Source organism: Symphalangus syndactylus, chromosome 19 (assembly GCF_028878055.3).
Source record: "Symphalangus syndactylus isolate Jambi chromosome 19, NHGRI_mSymSyn1-v2.1_pri, whole genome shotgun sequence".
Lineage (NCBI taxonomy): Eukaryota > Metazoa > Chordata > Mammalia > Primates > Hylobatidae > Symphalangus > Symphalangus syndactylus.
The window spans coordinates 89,209,194-89,215,193 of NC_072434.2; positions in this window are offsets into that span (position 1 = coordinate 89,209,194).

Genomic DNA, 6,000 nt, shown 5'->3' on the forward strand with positions numbered 1-6,000 from the left:
GATTGTGTGTGCGTGTATATACATATATATAAAACACAACATAAATATATAATATATATGGAATTTATATATATGGAACAACATGTCTATACATATCATATATTCATAGATATGTACATAGTTAACTCCCAATTCACCCATTTATCTATATAACAAATATTTATTGAACATCTGCTATGTACCAAGTATTATACTACGTGCAAGGAAAGCAGATGTGAATGACCAGTCCCGGGCCTCCAGGAGCTTGCAGTTTGCAGAGAAGGACAAGCCTTAGCTACATACTGTGGAACACTAGCATGGCTGCAAAGGGAGCTAGCCGTCCTGACCACCTGCCTAGCTATTGTCTGCAGGACTCCCATGGTGTAGGTTTGTACACACGCCTTCCCCCACACAAACATTCACATGTGCAAAAACAAAACAAGACAAAACTTCACACACACACTCAAGAAGCCAGTTGTACGACATTTGCAAGTAAACAGTAATTAGCTAAGATTATCTTATATTCATTATTCTATACACAGAGCTGCCTACCATTTGCAGACTTCTGCAAGCTGATAATTAAGCAAGTCTTCCATCAAAAGCTGTCAGGTTAAGGGGAAAAAAATCAAACTATAAGTGACTCCTGCATCGTCCTAATTGCCAAGACCCTGTGCATACTCATAACTTTTCCGCCTTTTTCCTGCTTTCACTTTGCTCCATCTAAGCACACATTAAATAGGCTATTTTTTGAGGCTGTTGTGTTTTTTCCTGATCCGTTTATTTGTGCTATTAACTGCCAGTTATTAAGTGCCTGTGCCACTGTACCAGGTGTTTATACAAAATACCTCTAATCCTCATAGCAATTATGTGAGGTAAGAATTATTATTCTCAATTTATAGATACGGAAACAGAATCAGAGGGGTTAAGAAACTTGGTCAAGATTAATAAATGGTAAACTGAGATATCAAATCAGGGCTGCCTGACTTTCGTGCCCAGGCTCTTTCTCCTGCACCAAAAAGTTGGAATCATTAGAATTTCCCGGCCGGGCACAGTGGCTCATGCCTGTAATCCCAGCACTTTGGGAGGCCGAGGCGGGCAGATCACGAGGTCAGGAGATCGAGACCATCCTGGCTAACACAGTGAAACTCTGTCTCTACTAAAAATACAAAAAATTAGCAGGGCGTGGTGGCGGGCCCCTGTAGTCCCAGCTACTCAGGAGGCTGAGGCAGGAGAATGGTGTGAACCTGGGAGGCAGAGCTTGCAGCGAACCAAGATGGCGCCACTGCACTCTAGCCTGGGCGACAGAGCGAGACTCCGTCTCAAAAAAAAAAAAAAAAAAAGAAATCATTAGAATTTCAAAGTTATAAATGGCATACTCTGTTCCAGCAAAATTTTATACTACAGAGTCCTGGAGAAAGAGACAAGCAAATCAGTGATTAAATTACAAGAGTCATACGTGATAGAGGCACGTATTCAGTACAGGAGATGGAGCAAGGGGCTTACTGGGGGCAAAAGGACTTAAGTTGAGTCTTCAAAGAGTGAGCAGGGCTGAGGGAGAGGGAAGGACGTTCCAGGCAAGAGGAACCACGTTTACAAACGCATAGAGGCGAGGCTCATTCCTGTGGCTATAATTCACTGCGAGTGGACACGCTTGCAGGAGCAGGGCTAGGAAATGATTATAGTGGACGAAGAGGTCGACTAAGAAGAACCCAGCCAAGCTAAGAAGTTGGAGCTTCATCCACTAATAAAGAGGCAGGTAGTGAGGGGATTAAAGAATGTTAAGCTGAGAAGTGGCACGATCAGTTCTGAGTTTTAGGAAGATCATGTAGGCATCAGAGTGTTGAAAATGCACATGTTCACACATGTCGTAAGCAGGAAACATCAATAGCAACAGGTGTAATAACTGCCATCTGATAATACGTGACAAGGTCCTGCATTGGCTCCAGGTCAGTGGCGCCATAGGGAGTGATGGAGACTGTGAGCTGGAGTGACGGCCTCTATGGAAAGGGAGCAGGCGCCTAGGACCATCTGGAAATGGGACCCAGGATTGTTGGGTTTTTGTTTAAGGGAAGTGGGAAAATCTTTATTTTTATATGATATCTACTGAATTTTAGAGATGACCAACCTTATGTAGGCCAAAAACAAAAAACCACCTTTGGTCATATGTTTGTAAACCTTGGGTTAAAGAATCTTGAACAGGGCACGGCCAGAAGAGCAGTTAGGAGGTTATTTAAACAGGTGAGGGCCGGGCACGGTGGCTCATACCTGTAATCCCAGCATTTTTGGAAGGCCAAGGCAGGCAGATCACTTGAGGTCAGGAGTTCGAGACCAGCCTGGCCAACATGGTGAAACCCCGTCTCTACTAAAAATACAAAAATTAGCCAGGCGTGGTGGCACACACCTGTAATCGCAGCTACTTGGGAGGCTGAGACTCTTGAACCCAGGAGGCAGAGGTTGTAATGAGCTGAGATCACACCACTGCACTCCAGTCTAGGTGACAGAGTGAGACTCTGTCTCAAAAAAAACAAAAATACAAAACAGGTAGGCCGGGCGCGGTGGCTCACGCTTGTAATCCCAGCACTTTGGGAGGCCGAGGCGGGCGGATCATGAGGTCAGGAGATCGAGACCACGGTGAAACCCCGTCTCTACTAAAACTACAAAAAAAAAAAAAATTAGCCGGGCGTGTTGGCGGGCGCCTATAGTCCCAGCTACTCGGAGAGGCTGAGGCAGGAGAATGGCGTGAACCCGGGAGGCGGAGCTTGCAGTGAGCCGAGATTGCGCCACTGCACTCCAGCCTGGGCGACAGCGAGACTCCGTCCCAAAAAAAAAAAAAAATACAAAACAGGTGAGAAGTACTAAAGGCCACTCTGACTCAGGTCAAATGGATCAATTAATCTTGAGGAGGGTAAAGAGGGCTGTGAAGAAAGATTGCTCAAGATTGCTAGGGTTTTCTTAAATTCCAGTGGTGTTTTGGACCCTCACATTGTGTCCGGAATTTGTGGGTTCTTAGTCTCACTGACTTCAAGAATGAAGCCACGGACCCTCGTGGTGAGTGTTACAGCTCTTAAGGTGGCGCATCTGGACTTTGTTCCTTCTGATGTTCGGATATGTTCGGAGTTTCTTCCTTCTGGTGGGTTCGTGGTCTCGCTGGCTCAGGAGTGAAGCTGCAGACCTTCGCGGTGAGTGTTACAGTTCTTAAGGTGGCGCGTCTGGAGTTGTTGGCTCCTCCCGGTGGGCTCGTGGTCACGCTGGCTTCAGGAGTGAAGCTACAGACCTTCGCGGTGAGTGTTGCAGCTCATAAAAGCAGTGTGGACCCAAAGAGTGAGCAGTAGCAAGATTTATTGCAAAAAGCGAAAGACACAGCCTCCACAGTGTGGAAAGGGACCCGAGCGCATTGCGGCTGCTGGCTCGGGCAGCCTTCTTTTATTCTGTTATCTGGCCCCACCCACGTCCTGCTGATTGGTAGAGCCCAGTGGTCTGTTTTGACAGGGCACTGATTGGTGCCTTTACCATCCCTGAGCTAGACATAAATGTTCTCCTCGTCCCCATCAGATCAGTTAGATACAGAGTATCTACACAAAGGTTCTCCAAGGCCCCACCAGAGCAGCCAGACACAGAGTGTTGATTGGTGCACCCACAAACCCTGAGCTAGACACAGGGTGCTGATTGGTGTGTTTACAATCCCTGAGCTAGACATAAAGGTTCTCCACATCTCCACCAGACTCAGGAGCCCAGCTGGCTTCACCCAGTGGATCCTGCACCAGGGCTGCAGGTGGAGCTGCCTGCCAGTCCCACGCCGTGCGCTCGCACTCCTCAGCCCTTGGGTGGTCGATGGGACTGGGCGCCGTGGAGTGGGGAGTGGCGCTTGTCGGGGAGGCTCGGGCCGCTCAGGAGCCCACGGAGGGGGTGGGAGGCTTAGGCATGGCGGGCTGCAGGTCCGGTGAGAAATCGAGCACAGTGCCCGGTGGGCTGGCACTGCTGGGGGACCCAGTACACCCTCCGCAGCTGCTGGCCCGGGTGCTAAGCCCCTCACTGCCCAGGGCTGGCAAGGCCGGCCGGCTCCTCCGATTGGGGGCCCGCCAAGCCCATGCCCACCCGGAACTCCAGCTGGCCCGCAAGCGCCACACGCAGCCTCGGTTCCCGCTCGCGCCTTTCCCTCCACTCTCCCTGCAAGCTGAGGGAGCCAGCTCCGGCCTTGGCCAGCCCAGAAAGGGGCTCCCACGGTGCAGCGGTGGGCTGAAGGGCTCCTCAGGTGCCACCAAAGTGGGAACCCAGGCAGAGGAGGCGCCAAGAGCGAGCGAGGGCTGTGAGGACTGCCAGCACGCTGTCACCCCTCAACATGACCACCCAGTCTTGGCAACTATAACCATTTGGGTTAATTCTCTAAACAGTGCTGCCATTAGAAAGGAAAGGGAGGCCGGGCGCAGTGGCTCATGCCTGTAATCCCAGCACTTTGGGAGGCCGAGGTGGGTGGATCATCTGAGGTCGGGAGTTCACGACCAGCCTGACCAACATGGAGAAACCACATTTCTACTAAAAATACAAAATTAGCCAGGCGTGGTGGTGCATGCCTGTAATCCCAGCTACTTGGGAGGCTGAGGCAGGAGAACTGCTTGAACCTGGGAGGCAGAGGTTCCAGTGAGCTGAGATCACACCATTGCACTCCAGCCTAGGCAACAAGAGCGAAACTCTGTCTCAAAAAAAAAAAAAAAAAGAAAGGAAAGGGAATGTTTTGTGGTTGTGGGCACTGTGCTTCCTAAGAGGAAAAAGGATGTACAATGTGTAGATTTTTCAGCTTTTTGGACAAATGTATATGAAGGCAATGAACCATGAAGCAGTTCCTCTCATCCCCCTCAACCAAAAAGCGGCCGATTCAGATGAAAAGGCACATGAATTAAGTCACAGAACCAAAGCAAACCTTAGCAACACGTGAGGCTTAGGAAATTGTTTCTTCTTCCCTGCATCTTTATACCATTGAAATAAGATTGAACGGAACGCCAAGGAGTGTTCTGAAACAGGGTGTAGTCACAAAGGGAAACGTTAGTCCCAGAGGAGATGATGTGTGGAAGGCAGGCACAGTCTCATTAGGTGGATCTGGAGAGAGAGAGAGAATTTTACAAATTTTCTGGTTGTAAGCAAGAAGTAATGATGCCATATTCTCCACTCACCATCTCCCTGAGTCACTGCCCAGCTGTATCATGTGTTAATTAATTGTCATATATGTAATTTATTATTATTATTATTATTTTGAGACAGGGTCTTGCTCTGTCACCCGGGCTGGAGTGCAGCAGTACAATCATAGTTCACTGCAGCCTTGAACTCCTAGGCTTAAGCGATCCTTCTGCCTCAGCTTCCCAAGTAGCTGGGATTAGAGGCGTGAGCTACCACACCTAGATAATTAAATTTTTTTTTTTTTTTTTTTTGTAGAGACAAGGTCTTGCTACGTTGCCCAGACTGGTCTTGAGCTCCTGGCCTCAAGTGATCCTCCCACCTCTGCCTCCCAAAGTGCCAAGATTACAGGTGTGAGCCACCATGGGTCATTTATCATTTATTAAACATAGAAATATCTCATTATCTCATCCCACTGTGATTCTGAGATTGTATGAGGCTAGGCCTTGCTTATTCTATTCTGTTTTAATATTCAGTTTAGCTACTCAGGAGGCTAAAGCGGGAGGATTGCTTGAGCCCAGGAGTTCGAGGCTGCAGTGAGCTCTGATTACATCACTGCACCCTAGCCTGGGTGACACAGCAAGACCCCCGTCTCTAAAAAACTAAAAAAGAAAAAAAACTTCTAAAAACAGATTTTGTTTAGGTGTCACCTCCTCTAGGAAGATTTTCCGAATTACCCCCACGCATCCTCACTGCCCCTGAGTGGATTAGGTGTGCCCTTTCTGAGCTCCTAAAATCTCAGAATTTTTTTTTTTTTTTTTTAGACAGTTTCGCTCTTGTTGCCCAGGCTGGAGTGCAATGGCACGGTCTCGACTCACTGCAACCTCCACCTCCTGGGTTCAAGTGATTCTC